This window comes from Rhea pennata, chromosome 1, assembly GCF_028389875.1.
Source record: "Rhea pennata isolate bPtePen1 chromosome 1, bPtePen1.pri, whole genome shotgun sequence".
NCBI classification, from domain to species: domain Eukaryota; kingdom Metazoa; phylum Chordata; class Aves; order Rheiformes; family Rheidae; genus Rhea; species Rhea pennata.
Window position 1 is genome coordinate 106,248,114 of NC_084663.1, and position 15,705 is coordinate 106,263,818.

The 15,705-nt window shown below is 35.3% G+C and overlaps 1 long non-coding RNA gene across 1 annotated transcript; it reads right to left on the bottom strand.

The window, feature by feature from the left end:
- Window positions 1-812: 812 nt before the first annotated feature.
- Window positions 813-12,774, bottom strand: LOC134152375 (uncharacterized). The gene is made up of 3 exons (XR_009960995.1): window positions 12,475-12,774; window positions 9,446-9,544; window positions 813-889 (listed from the first exon to the last, which is right to left on the bottom strand). It is a non-coding gene; the product is annotated as an uncharacterized LOC134152375 (long non-coding RNA).
- Window positions 12,775-15,705: the final 2,931 nt, after the last annotated feature.

A 15,705-nucleotide genomic window follows, 5' to 3' on the forward strand; every position in this document is an offset into this window, starting at 1 on the left:
CAATCTCCAAATGATTTTCCTTCTAAGCCCAACTTTTCTGTGATTTCTCATCTATTGATTGCTTCAGAATATAGGATAAGAAGGGATGAGGGCGGAGAAAAGAATCCCATGAAGGCTAGGAACTACTGTGGGAGCTTATCTTCCCATGCATTCCATAAAATTACATCCTAATTTATTTAAAACAGAAATTCTGAATATTGTCATTTCCAACTTTTGCCCTGGATTTGCCATAGTTTGATCCACCAAAATGAATATTCTTCAGCCCACAGTAGATTAGATTTTGGCTGTTTCCATGCAGTGAGCCTGGCACTTGCGTTCTGCAGTCTTCTGGCAAATACCACAAGTCATATGGCAAGTGCAAATGTCTAGGTCTTTTGCAGAACTCTGGTGGGTATTTCTGCTGCTCAGCTCACTGTAACTGGATAAGTTGAGTTGCTTGTGTTCAGCACCTGTGTGCATCTGTTTTTAGCTAAACTCTTTCCTAAAACAGATGATACAGCCGAGCCCCAAAAAAATCACTCCAGGATACTTTAGTCAAAGACTGAAGGTGGAGGTATCACTATCTTTATGAAAACTTGGCTGTTAGTTCTTCCATTTTATTGATGTGACGACTTGCTAGTTGTTATTATAGAGTTGACATATTTAGTTCTCTGCATCAGTTAGGGTAAACAATCGTTCTTATAGCACCAGGTTCTTATTTTTTTTTTCAGCCAAACTTGTTGCTTAGCTGGGTTTAATAAATAGTAGTCAGCACCAAACACACTGATCTTCAGCTTTTCAAATATCAATGATAACAGCGCAGTTTCCAGAAATGAAATAGATGGTCTTTATTGATCAGAAAATCAAGAAACTGAACTGTATCCAGCCATATAGCTTCACCAATGTAAACCTGCAAAAAGGAAAAACATGAACAGCTGTGCAACCGGAGCTGTCTGCTTACAGTCTGAGATACATCTTAGTGTTCTTAAATAGCAGAATTAAAAATAAGTTCTTTCTTTAAAGACATTTTGTAGCTATGAACAGAAAGTAAGGAATGAATATTATGGGTGAATTTAGCCAAAGGCAAAAGTAGGAATAATTTCTATTTACCTGTATTCATTCATACAGGAAAGAGTCTAAGGTTTTTAAGAGTACCTTATTGTAAGGTAGGATATAGATTATAAAATTTCCATGAAAACTAGAAAACTAGCTATATTATTTTCTAATTGCTAGTGATTCTGTTTAAGGAAAGGTATACAACTCCAAGAAGGAGGAAAAAAAATAAAACTATTTTTACAAAGATGAAATTACATTCCTAGTTGTTCAGCACTGCTATCACTTAAATCTGTGTTTTATTGTAGGGGCAACTGTGGAGAATCTGGTTCACATACTAAAAATATTTATTGTTGCATCATCTTTTCAATAGAATTCACTGCTTAAATGTTTTACAAATTCAAATAGTATATTTATAGAGAAATAGTAAAATGAGTTAGGAGCATAAAGAATAGATTGAGTTTACATTTGAGTTATAACAGTAAAATGGACAAGAAAGTAGTAAAATAGCTGGCCTTATTTTCAGTAAATGTTTAAGATAAGTAGAAAAAACTTTTTTTTTTTTTTTTTTTTTTTGTATGAGGAATGCACAACAGGCAGGTGCTTGCTATAGTAAAAGATGGTTTATATCACTCTTTCCTCTCTCTCTAATATATCTTTTCCTTGGTAATGAAGAAGGAATTGCTGTAAATAGCAGAGAGGCGCAGAACACTGAAGAGGTTAAGTTACAAAATCATGAGTTTAAATTCAACCAAATAATAATACTAATCTAGATTAATTTACCCAATATTGTTTAATATTTTCTCAATTCTGATTTACTAGATCTTCATTCAACAATTTTAAAATTGTGTTACTACTCTAGATTTTAATGCCAGCTATATTTAATGGCACGTTAACTTGCAGTATGTTGTTTAAACAAACACAGGCTATCCATATATACTTTATAGTTTTTCAGACAGTGTGGTTCATACTAAAAAAAGGAAACTAAACTGGCATGAAATTTTGCTATGCATTTACTGTGAAGTTTTTTTTTTCATTAAGTTTCGTCTGTTTAAAATGGGCCATACTCATTCTACTTGCTGCCAACATGTCTGATTTTCAATGTTTATCTGTGGGCTATGGCAAATGATCAGAATTTACTTCTATTTGTGCATGTGTGTTTATAAAACATATATATACAAAAATAATATGTGTGTATATATACACATAGCACTATAAAATCAGAACACAAACAAAATTTAATGAATTCAGCAAGTAATGTTTTTCTTGCGACCTACGCAGAGTCCCATGAACTTCCTTGGAATTCTGTTTAGAATTCAGCTCTGCAGATCAAATTTCTGGACTGGGATCTTTAATAAGATGTACAGTTACTTATGACGTTACATAAAAACAATAAGAGAAAAATAATCCAAATCTGCAGTTTCAGTCTCTGTTTAAGTATGTGACAACTTCAGATTTTCATTTTGCATTTGAAGCTTCATTAATATTTTTCAATTTTTGGTCATATATGCTTCTTCTTTCTCCTTCTTTCTACCAGTGGCCACATTTGTGAGCTAACCACATTAGCAGCACTCATTATTTGCTTATTCAAGTATATCAAGATATTCAATTTAAGATTTTTGTATTAAGGAGATGGAAGATGCCTCCCAGTACTCCAGGTGATGCTTAAAAGATTTCAGAATTTTACAGTTCACTAGTTAAGATATCATTCTGAGGTTAAGCTAATGACTTTTAATACCTTGTTAGCTATCTGACAGTGCAGAAATGTGTTCAACATTAAAAAAAAGGAAAACTAATGCAATCATATAAAACATTACTGAATACTGAAAGCTTTGAGCAGTATTGCAGAGCTACAATGTAAGTTTGAATGTAAAGTATTATGAAAAGATTGATCCATTTATGATCCATTATTCCCATAATCTTCTTTCACTCTAAGTATTTTTATTTTTTTCTTAATTTTTATATTATAGATAGTTTAAAATCTATGTTTGCCTTCCCAGCAATGAGTTCTTGTCCTTAGCAAGGAGGACAAGAGCAAAATCAGATATGCAGAGGCAGAAAAAAAGAAGCTCAAAGAATTAAGGTATAGATTAAAAATAACCAGCTTCTCTGTGATCAGAACATCAAGAATGAATGATCCAGCATTTCATGTCTTAAAAGATCCACCTGTGATGAGTTATGTTAGTCTGATTCTACTCTTTTTTCCTCTGGTCAGGCTTGCAGATGAACCTAAGAACCCAAACTTTTAAGGCTGCATCACGTTACATGTAACTATCATACAAAAACATAAAAAGAATACTAGTTTCTGTCCTGAAGATCTTCCAGTCTAACTCAAAATCTAATTCCAGATCTAACCAGAAAGACAACAGATACAGCAGAAGACTAAGGAAGACAAGGTCAGAGTGAAATAATTTTGAAAAATATTTTAGTCAGTGGTGAGAGCATATAAACTACCTTAGACTTGTGAGGTTTTCATAGGTCTTATGCGCAAGAGAGCTTAAAGCAGCTGAGAATTGCTACCTCATGAGCAGCTGAATCTTGATTCTGAGCAAAACAGAAGTAGGAATTCTGAATACAGGGATGTGCATAAAGAATGATGCTGCAGCTTTCCTCATCATTATTTAAATAACCATTTTTACCATCTTACCTTCAGTACTGATAGTGCTGCTGATAGCAGGTATATAATGCTGGTAATAGATACAAAATAAGCCATAAACTATGTTTTATTCTCAGGATGGAATTTGTGGAGAGATAACTGAGGGACATGGTGCCAGAAATGTATAAGCCTGAACAGTTATTTTGGCAGCAAAATTTGAATAAATAGCAATGAATACATATGGTATTTAGGTCAGAGGGATAGCAACTGCAGTATCTGAGACATGACAGGCTGAAGGCTTAGATGAAAACCTGTTTCTCCTCTCATTCCAGACAGCTCAACTTCTTTAAGTACCTTCGTACTTGAAGAATCTTCAAGGTCCAGATGATGATGTGTGGGATTAAATGGAGGGATAACTCAAAAATGATTACAAGCTGTGTAACCAAGAAAGTGGGAGTACAGTTCGGGTTGTCCTGAAACTGAGAATAGATGGCAGGAATGATATTTTGGGAAAAAACACAGAGACATCTGTTTTAATTCTACTGAGATTGGATGAGAGTTGGGCAGCAACAAGGAAACATTAGAAAATAAGGCCAAGATAAGTACAGAGAAAAGAAAGAATTTGTAGTCATCTGGACTTCCCTTTAGGAAATATCATTATGTTAATAGCACACAAAGTGTCTATCTGCTTCATAGTCACAAGTTTTTCCTGAATGTCCTTGGTTGCCATGGAGATGAGAGTCTAAGGACTGAAAAATAGTTTGTTTAAATGTAAAATTCTACTCTGGAAAACTAAATATGGTTCTAACCTTCAGTATGGAGACTTTTTAGTTCAGATCAAGAGCTTGCTTTGTTCTCAGACAGAGCTTGGCAATACCAGGAAAAGGTTATTCAACAGCAATTACAAATCCTGTAAATAGATTCTCGTTCCTTACTACTTCCTAGAGAGAAATCATGGGAAATGGAAGTCGAGGTGGTGAGCCTCATCATCTTTTCTCGAACTGAAATGCACTGACGCATGCAGCAGTGCAAACTAAATAGGATAAAACACTGTTCAGCCTAATGATTAAAGTAAAATGCTCCCTCACCCTTGCATGGCAGGGCAATGTGGATCTATTCCCTAGCTCATAATGTGGCTATGCAAGGATGGAACAAATAGAGCACTAATAAGTAATTACGAAAGACAGGCACAAAATTTGTTTGATTAACACAGAGTAGGAAAGCCTGTTTCTGAAGCCATGAGTCTGAGTCCTCTGCTGTTTTCTACAGTATATCTGGAGAGCTTATTACTCTAAAAGCAGAGTGCAGTTATTTCAGGAAATTTCAAAATGAAAAAAAGCTAGTGTTGCATTCGCTATTACTCTTATGTTTCCTTCATCTTCTCAATATATTATTGAAAACTGAAGACTAGCCTATGATATGTAATATCAAAAGAAAAATTTCCATATGATGAATGATAGCAAGACTAGGTCAATAGCAGAAGTGATTTAAAGCATTTGTTAAGATCTGCTATATTATAGCACTCGAAAGTTTACAAGGCAAGAACAAATTAAAGCTAATAAATTACTGAGCCAGATTCATCTTCCATTTATAGCTCTACTCAGAAAAAAATCTACTACTTTCTGGGAATTCTAGACTTAAGGATTCCTACCATTATGTCAATTGTCTCTACATTGTATGTCTTCTTCTGAACGTATATTTTCATGTTTGGATGATAGCTGATTAATATTTAAGGTGCGCTTAGAGTTCTTTACAACTAAGCAAAATCAGTCTGACAATTAGTTTTGAAATCAAATAAAATGTAAATAATTAAAATTCAGAAAAATAACACAACAGCTGCTGATGACCCTTGAATCACATAACCTTAATACTTGTATAACTAGACATAGTTTTTCATTGTTTTCAAAGTTAGTTACCATTGAATTGAACAAAAGGATTTGACATTAAATGATTTGTTGCAAATATTGATAGCAATAGTGAATGGATGCTAGCAAAACAGACTGCTTTTAGAATAGTATTACTGTCACATAGAGATAAAAACACATTTGGAAGGAAGGAAAGAGAAAAGAAAAATAATGAGTGTGAAATAAAAGCAAATTTAAAAGCTACAGCTACATCCTCAAATAAAGTAATGAGTGAGAGGTGGGATGGATAAAATTTTATTGATGAAAGATTATTATCAAGAAGTGAATCTTCATGTAACACAAGCTCCCTATCATATGCATTTCTTTTATTCTACAGTCTGTTTACTGTAGCACTGCATTCTTGTAGGCAAGTTTTCATTTCCTGGAACGACCAAGATTTCTAGTCAGAAATCAGGTATACAACTGCAGTAATGGGGCACAAGCCATGACCCCTTCTATGGTCCCAGTGCGCAGACCTCCGCAGGCCATTGGTATCTGAGCTGTGGAGTAGGAGTGGCTTTCGCTGCTCTCTAAGTCCAGGGGATCTCCCTGTGGAGTGCTAATTTCCTAGGAGTCAGACCTGCCAGTTTAGTTCATCTTTGTGCTTTCATTTTGTGAATTCAGAAGTGACTGTCATTGTAAAACTACTTTATCAAAGACTTTATCTATAGTTAATGCATATTAGACCTTAAATAGAAAATATTTATAAGGAATAAGTGGTGTTAAATTGAGAAGTATGGTTTCCAGTCACTTCTATTTTTTATTAATATTTAGAAAATTTCTTCTCTAATCAGTTTTAGCAGATCATTCTGCTTGGGGCTGCTGTTTCATAGTACTCCATTCCTGGCCTTGTCATTTAAGTTCCCACATTTAATTTATACATAAAAAATTCAACAGGTTTAATGTTCCATTTTTTCATTCTTTTAATTAAAATGGAAGCACATCCCTTTGTGTATCTTTCAGATTCTGAAGATCTGAGCCATTTAAGATGGTGTTAAATAAATCTTTTTGTAAAACTTTATTTTTCTGCACTGTTCTTTAAGATAAATTGGACAAGAGAGATTAAAAAAAAATTCTCGAGTTGGGCATTGCATCTGTTAAAAGTGTAATGATCAATAATAAATAAACTTTTCTTTACAGAGGCATCTCTGGGAGGGGCTTTTTTGTTTTTCTTTATTTACTTTTCAAAAGTAGCATTCCTCTAAACTAGTCAGGCCCACAGATTTTAGTGGATTTTCATCTCAGACCTGCAAATTTACTTGCATATTTTATGTCATAGATATGCCATGATGACACACTGCAGAGTTTAAAAGGTCTGTGCATCCCACAGTTGTTGCCGATTGCTACTGAGTCATATGAAACCCTCCCTTTCCGAAGATTGTGTCTTCCTCAGTGTCTTCTGCCGCCAAGTGTGAGTCCTTGAATCGAGTGCAGCAGAAGTGGGGGAAAGAGTTATATTAACTTTCTGGCAGCTCAGGTCAGAATTTTTGAGACCAGGGAATCTGTTTGCCTGCAGAATACTCAGCAAGCCTTGTCATGGAAGCTGGTTACAGTTTTCTAATATATTTCCATTCAAAGCTTTAACAAATCAAGCCTAAAAGACAGCAACTACTTTCCCTTCAAAGAAGCACTAAAATGATCAACTTCAGTCAGATAATCTAGCACCGAATCAAAACCCCTCAGGGAAATATTTACATTTTGCCAGTTTACTCAAAGGAATGGCTCTAGGGATCTGAAGATAGCCTCTGTAATTTTTTTTTTTTTTTTTAACTGAAGAGAACACTGATGCTAGAGCTGAAGCTAGTGATTTAATCATAGAATTGCTAGAGGCTGCTGTACCTTATCTCCTCAGAAATCAATATCTATGCTCTCAGTTATATTAGAGAAATGTTTACTTCTTCACTTGACCAAGATATTAATTTGTATATGCTGTATTGTCTGATTTTTTTTAAGTTGATGATCTGCAAGGAGAGTAGGCTATTTATTTTGAAAATCTTTCAAGCAGTAGATTTTTTCTGCTATTATTGACTGATTATTTTGTACATTTATATATTGCCATTCACATGCATTAAGATGCTCTGCAGAGAACTTGAAATGCTCTGTATGTAGGAAGCAATGCCCTTTGCTAAAACATAGCTATCAGCAGGGCAGCATGTAGTAGCAACCTTTGCATTGCTGCTGCTACTGATTTCAGCTCGAGGTGAATAGGAGAATTCAACTGGTCCATCAGGGGAATTTAAGTAGATGAAATGCAGTTTCCCACATTGGAATATGATTAGGATACCCAGGTTAAACTCTAGTCTGCAGAAAGCGCTGTGGAATTTTTAATGACCATGAGTCAGATAATGTTTTATTTCTCGTCCCGAGGATGAAACCTTTATTAGCAGAGTGCTTACTGCCACTTCCTGCAACATTAGTTCAAAATGGACCTGCTGGCACATCTGCTGCCTGCTCAGAGAAGGGAAAGGCGGAGGCATGGCAGAAGTGACATGATCTGCTTGCTGTCTCAGGGAAGTTGGTGGCAGGACATGGAGCTAAGTGGGGCAGTAGAGGCTGCTAGTGTGCTACTTCTTTAATGACTGCATGTATTTCCTTGTGGAAGCACACTACAGCATCCAGCTCTCCCCAGAGGTCTCCTGTCCACAGACTGACCTAGCTCTGCTTCATTTGCCTAACGAGAACTGATGAGATCATGGCTTGAGGTGGTTGGCTACAAAAAACACTTAAACATGTCAGTGCATGTGATTCTCCTACTATATAAATTAACAGTGGGGGATTAGCTGGTATTACATTGGAAATTATTAACATTTGAGGTAGTTTCCTTGAATTAGAAGTCTTGATAGAATTACAATTACTTTCTCTCTCTTCTGTCAGCTTTATTGCTATCTTTTGTGTACCTTGTAATGAGAGGATTTGTAAACCAAGGGTGATTTTGCAAAAGCAAAATCTTATGTGGAGTCATATTCTTTTTCAGATGTGTAAGCCTCTATGGGTGAGAGAGAGGAAGGAAATGGAAAGCAGAAGGAAGAAGGATAAACAGACAATCATTGACTTTATGAGTGTGCCAGCATATGCTGAAGCATAGAGCAGGGTAAGTGGAGAGCTGTAAAGGTCATGGCTGTGGGAACTGACATGCATGGGCAATTTTCAAAATTGCACAGGAGTACAGGTATTTTGTTTCCTAAACACTCCGTGCAGCATGATAAAGGTAGAATAACAAGAGAAGGTACTATTTTTTTCTAGTTTGGAATCTATGTGGTTCTGGGTGCATGCTGACAGTTAGAAATGTTAGCGCTATTGTAATGTGTTGAGGAAAAGTAGTTTTTTTTTTTTCTTGACTACATCTAAAAGATTAGAAAGTTACAATTCACCTCATTCCCTGTGTGAATGGCTCCTAGGTAGCTTTATAATATCAAAGTAAAGGGTTACTGCTAGAAGTTTTAATATAATGTGTGTGCCTATATTTGAAACATCCAGTATGCGAAATGGTACCAGATTTGGTGCAGCCACATACTGCAGAAAGAATCTCTGTAAACAGAGACAAATAGAAGGAGATGAAAGCAGAAAAAAAGGAGGCTGACAAATGAAGTACACTATCAGGACTGTGGGTTTAGGGCAGAAACCTCGGAGACAGCTGTGAAGACATGCTAGTTGGTGGGGCCTGATGAGGAGCTACAGAAAGACAAAGGGGAAGAGAGAAAATAGTGACTAACTTGCTCTGCAGAAAACATGGGTGGCCTATCCAGGGAATAACTCCTGGGCCTCTCAGCTCCAGTTCGGGGGAGAAGAATGATGGAAAGGAGGCAATCTGGTAATTTGCAAGTTCAGTGTGAGCGAAAGGAATGGAGCACTGTTCTCAGGACTTTTGTCCCTGAAACAGTAAAGTGAAATGTAGGGTATGGAAAAATCCTACCTGTTGTATGGAGGTAGATGTGTCATAGCCTGGTTTTCCCCAGACTGGAGGTTGTTTTAAAGTAATGATGTCAGAAGACAGAAGATAATCATGTGTAAGCTGTAAGAAGGAGATATGTCATTAAGTGATTATATATTTTAGTTTTGTAAGAATAGCCTTTTTTCTGTATTTCAGTAGTTTCTTACATGAATTCAGAAACAATTGAGATTTCATTTTCATCAGTCCTAGGGTTTTCTTTTTTTCCTTTTTTTTCGTTCTTCTTTTTTTTTTTTTTTTTTTTTACTTCAAAGGTTTCTTTTCAATGTTTCTTTTTAATGCTATTCCTATTAGAAACTGATTTATGCATGCCTTGAACAGTTCATCTTCAGACTTAGTTTAAAACTCTTGATCCTTACTCGAGTACAGTACCTATGCACTCAAGTGAGTCCATCTTTGGAACTAATCTTTTTTTTCCTGGATAAATTTTCCAGTACTGGAGTATTCCAAAATATTTCAAGTTATCTTTGTCTTGCTATGCCTTGGTCTTCCTCTTGATTCAGTTTTATTTACTTTATTCAGTAATATTAAAGATATTACTGAAAATTGTATAAATGGCATAACATCTTTTAGTCATTCCCCTGGCATAGCCATCTCTGAGTCATTCCAGAGAAAATTGTCCTTGGTCTAAATATGAAAAATTGTCAGTGGACCCATTCCCAACAGGGCTCTTTGCAACCTCAGGTCAGCTCTTTCTACCTTATTTCTGGTGGACAGTGACATTCCATTTGATCTTCACCTTTTTCACTAACAGCATTTATGTTACTTGTAATTTCCATTCCATTAGCTCCTTCAGATAGTGAAGCATAAAAGCTTCCATCAGATACTCATTCACGGGTGCCCAATATATATTTCACATATATATGTTACATCTAGTGACATATCCAGTGCTTTTGGTGTCTTCAGAGTTCTTTTAATTAAGGTAAAGTTTATCTGCTGGTAATTTCTACAGTTTTAGAGTTCTTCTATAGCATAAACTGAGCTTTCTTGTAAATTTGGAAATATTCTAATTCCAAACATTGGAAAGAATAAAACTGACACAGAGTTCTGCAAGTCTTACACTGTCTGTTGGTTTTGGTTACTATATTGCAGGAATAGATCTCCATTTCTTACAAAGAGACTCTGGAATAATATTTTGTTTACATTTAACTTTCACATGTTCATTAGAAATATACATGGTTATGAGTTCTGTATCTTCTTCGGATTGAATGGTTCCTTTAGTATCTAAAAGATGCATTAACACTATTAGTTACAAAAAGGAAGCATTCAGGATAAATGAATTTTTGGGCACGGTGTTTTTGGCAGTAGAAATCATGAATAGGCATGACAAACAAGCAAAATATGTCAGTCTGATAAGGCATGAAACACATGAAACCTTGCTCAAGGGCTGTATTTCCTTTAGTAGATGAAGAAGAAAAAGCAACCATGATATAAAAATACAGGATTAACATTTATGGAATACAGCACAGGTATGACAAAGGGGAATTTGTAAATTCTGGAGTTCTGGAGACTCAAATGTATGAAGACTGTGGGGAAAAAATCTGATTACAATTCTCTGTCATATATTCAAAGTGTTCTACGAACTAATGTTTGCAAATCATTAATAATCTGGTGTCTTAAATACGATATCTGTTTTGATTTTCCTCATTCATTAACAATTCAACTTTGACACTAACAAAAATATAGTAATTCAGTCCTGAAAACACTTAAAGTTAATAATTCCATTTGGTGTCATTATTCAATATATATTGATTTTCCTTTTTTACTTTATCTATATAAGGAATGTAAAGATTTGATGTTAATTAATGCAATCTACACTAAATATATTTAAAAAATGTAGTCCACAAAGTTCCTATTATCAGATATCCTCTGATGTGTTTTATGGTACCATTACAAAAAAAAAATAAAATAAAAAAAATAAAAAGGAGTTCTTTAAAAGATAATAGTTTAGAGAGACTTTTTAAGATCTGCAATGCTAATTCCACTGTAAACTCCAACAATTCAGAACTTTGGAGGCAGAAAAGGGAGGAATTATGTTTGTAATAAATCCAGAGCAGAAAATAAATGTCAGATACACATCACATTTCAAAGGAAGAAACTCCTGTGAACAAGCCAGTATTTACATTACATAATCAGAATGGAGTTAACAACTACATTGTATGCACAGGTCTTGGCAGATAAATGCTTTTAAATTTGGAGAAAAGGAAATATTCTCCCTTATTTTAATCACAAATGAACTTGTAAACTAGATTCACTTCTTATTTACAGAAATGTTCCTTCAATATTTCTTATTTATTATAAAACCTATTTTTCTTAGAAATTAATTCTGACGTTTCAATATTGTAAATAAAAAAAAGCTTTAAAATATTAGATGAACCAAAATAAGTATCATACTGTAGACACACCTCTACATGATTAGAGGTAATAAACAGGGACTGATGAATGGAATAAATAATTCATCAACTAGATCAATATCACCTGCTATATATAAAAAGAAGAACATGTGAAGAGAGAACAAATATTTTCAGGCAATATTCTTTTCTTCCTTTTTTTTTAACTTGCCCATAATACTCTTCCAGAGAGTATACATTGCTTTATGTCAAAAACAGCCTGTAGTCAGATACCTTCACCTTGATCAATGAGCAGAAAGTTTAAAAGAACCATTTTCTAACTTATCTTCAAGCCTAGAAAAGAGAAATTCCCCAGAGCATGATACAGCATATTCCCTCAACCTCATGAAGAGAGAAAGATATTTCAATGTCCAGGGGACCTCACCTGAAATAATTGGATAATGTGGATAAAAATAAAAGAACCAAGCTGAGGGAAACCAGTGCCCAGGAGAGGACGTGTGTGCATCTGGGTGGATATGAAGAGAAATCAACATTTTTTCATTTGAGTTTTTACTTTTTTGTTCTTTTTTTTTTATTATTATTTGAAATCATTTTCTGGTGAAAAAGCTGTTTTAATCCACAAAGTTTTACAATGCTACTCACTTTTCTTCAATGACTAGGTCACTTTTCTTCAATGGCTAAGTCACTCTTTCTCATCTTTTGATAGGCCTCTGGTCCTTATGTTTCTCTTCAGCCGAAATCGTTCTGCTGGCCAGTCCTTATTTATGGTGGAGTTTCAGAAAGAGAAGGAAGCCTGTAAGAATTAATGAGATAGCCAAAGACCAAGCAACACAGAGGCAGCAAGGTTAAGAAATTGCTCAGTTCCATCCATCATTGCTCATGGTGTGAATGCAGATGTCTACTGCTTTAGGGTATTCAGAACTTCTTAGTGTAGCTCTTCGGTCAACTACCAAGCTATATTTGAGGAACAAGTGGCTGATTTTTTTTTTTTTTTTTTTTTTTTTTTTTTTTTTTTGTTTTATTGCAGTCTGTGATGCCAGCTAAGTGAAGATTTCATTTTTTTTACCTCCTTTCTGGATAGCGTGAAGATGTACCTTGATTCTCTTGCCACAAGAATGGAGAGCTTTTCACTACATATTCAAGTGAGTGATTGCTGCTCCACTGACAGAGAGATGAACTCAGAAGGCCTTGTGTTACAAACATTTAAGCTGACTTCTTCCCAGAAGAGGTTTAGACTGAAGTAGCAACATTTTTTTGCTTTTTTATCTCTTTCCTTGAAAGGGGCAGAAATTCAGTCATCTCTCACATTGTTCAGAAATTGTCTTGCCTCCAGGAAAAAATTAGAAAATCATAATCAGAAATAACCTCATAAAGCACCTCAATAAAGAAAAAATGGTGTCTGATTCCTGGATACTGTAATTGTATACATTTAGTTTTATGCATATAACATGCGTAACAGGTACATATATATATTGTAGAGAGTATATACAGAGAAAGAATAATCTATATGTATATAGATAAGCTGTACTATATTGTATATATCTATGCTACACTATATTGTATATATCTGCAAAGTTATAATATGTATTTTTAAGAAGTTATATGCTACGCTATTAACATTTTATTTGTCATAGTACTTGTCTCTACTTATGCCAAAGGGAAACTCAAAATGTACTAAGCAACACTTAGACACCAACAACGGGTCAAATTTCTATCCCGACAATCACACATTTTAGACAAAGCTGTGTATTCAAACTGATTTATGCCCAACACTAGGGAAATTCTCCACTCATTAATATCAATGGCAAAATTCCCACTTCCATGGGGTCAGGATTTTATTCTGTTGACCAGAGTACCATGCTTGAATAGAAATGACTGAACAGTAAGCAACAGGGACAACACTGTGGGCTTCAACTTATCCGGTCTTTTGGCTTAAAAATGCATGAGCTTCTCCTGATGAATGTTGCATCTTTTGTCTAGAGACCTGTACAAATATGTTCCATGTTCATTCTTGCTGTTGTTCTCTTGAAATTCTGTACAAGTGTCTTTTTTTTTTTTTCTTTTTTCTATTGACCTTTATATAACCTTATATTTTACTTTGAAGTGTTCAGGCTGAATTTTTCCATTCTAGAAGGAGCTGGATGCACCTGAGATAGCTGCATCAAAACATGAAGTGGTACATGCTTTCTGCCTGGTGAGACTAAGGCAGGAGCTGTAGCATAGTTTTCAGTCTACTCTCCTCATGTAAGGCAAGCATAAATTTACAGCATGTCATCTTCAGGCTGAGAGTTTTGGAAGCAAGGAAAAGTGGAGATTTCAGCCTTTCTGAGCATAAAGCTGGAGGAAAAAGGTCATGTTGTTTTTCTCATGTTAAAAGATTTAAGCAAGTTAGCAACCTCAGTGCTTTGAAACAAGACATCTACCTTTGCTAGAGAGGAGAATATTTGGAAGTTTTGTATCTGACACACAGCTCTTGTTCACTCTATGGAAAATCCAGCTAAACTGCATGTGAAAAACCACCTGCACACAAATTCATCACAATTTAATTTTATGGTTAATAATAACAAATTAGTTTAAGATTCTATTTCTAGATTTCCAGGTCATACTATTGTGAAGAGTTGTCTCCTCGCCTATCGTGAAGACTTGTCTCCTTGTCTTTTTTCTGTTCAACTGCAGCTCTAGGTAGATGGGTGTCTAACCAGTGCAGGGCACTAAATGATGAGAGGGAGAAAATTGTCCTTCCAGTGCTCTAAATACCTCCTCTAACCTTATATGAGTTCCTACCCCTCCACGGAGAGATGCTGGCCGGTCTGAATGCAGAAAGGATAACAGATGGACCTGAAGTGGAGACAGAGAACAAGGTTTTGGGGAAGGAGAATTGAAGGGAAGTTAGAGGGATATGGACAACAGAGAAAGGCAAAGCCTATGGGGATGAGGAAGACTATAGCTCTACAGGGAGGAAGACTTTTACTACCAATAGAGGGAGGAAATTTGGGGAATACCAGAAGCAGTTAAGGAGTCAGAGAAAGTAGAAGCTGATTTTGACTTGTACTGCAGGTGGTAAATGAATCTGATACGACATAAGGAAAGGATGATGAGAGACGTGTGTTTGGCTGAGCAAAATATCTATGCTCAGGAGCCATTTGACAAGTTGTTATGTCCTTTTCCCACTTTCTCTCACTATGCAAATTGTTGTAGTTTGCTTCCCCCTATTTGAAGTTTAAAAAGTGGATATTCTAGGAAGAAACCACTTTTTGAAGGGAAAGTTCCATGTAGAAACGATTATGTATTCCAGTGTCACTTATGTGGAAAATCTGGATTATGTATTGTGAAAAGGTTTGTATCTGCAGGCCTCACATTTGAAAGCAATTGAATGGTGCCAAGGAGAACGCACTTCTGTTCCTTCTTCTCTTGCATAGTCCTTATATGACACTAATCAGAACAGGATTTAGACAGTGCATAGTAAATATCCTTAGGCATATCCTTAGGAGAAACAAGTCAATTATTGACTAGCTGTTATGAAAAGTAAAGTGTCTATTGTATGCTCTGAATGGCACAAGTATTGTTGGGAAGAGGAAATCACAGGATTAAAGACAGCACACACATAGCACACAGGCTTAAAGTTTCCAGAACAACTATAAATTGTGTTTTTTCCAATTTTTGGCTTGATTTTAGAACATTAATATCCTCTCAACAGGGCATTTTTGTTTACGTAGTGTGTTGATTCTTAAGTGCATCTTTCTATGTTCATATCTATGTTCTTATGTCAGCTAACTCTCCAGATCTTTGAAGAAAACTCTCTTGGCAAAGAGACCTGAGATTATTGTCTAGTATGGAGCTGTTATTCCTAGCTGTATAGTAGACAAAAAAAAA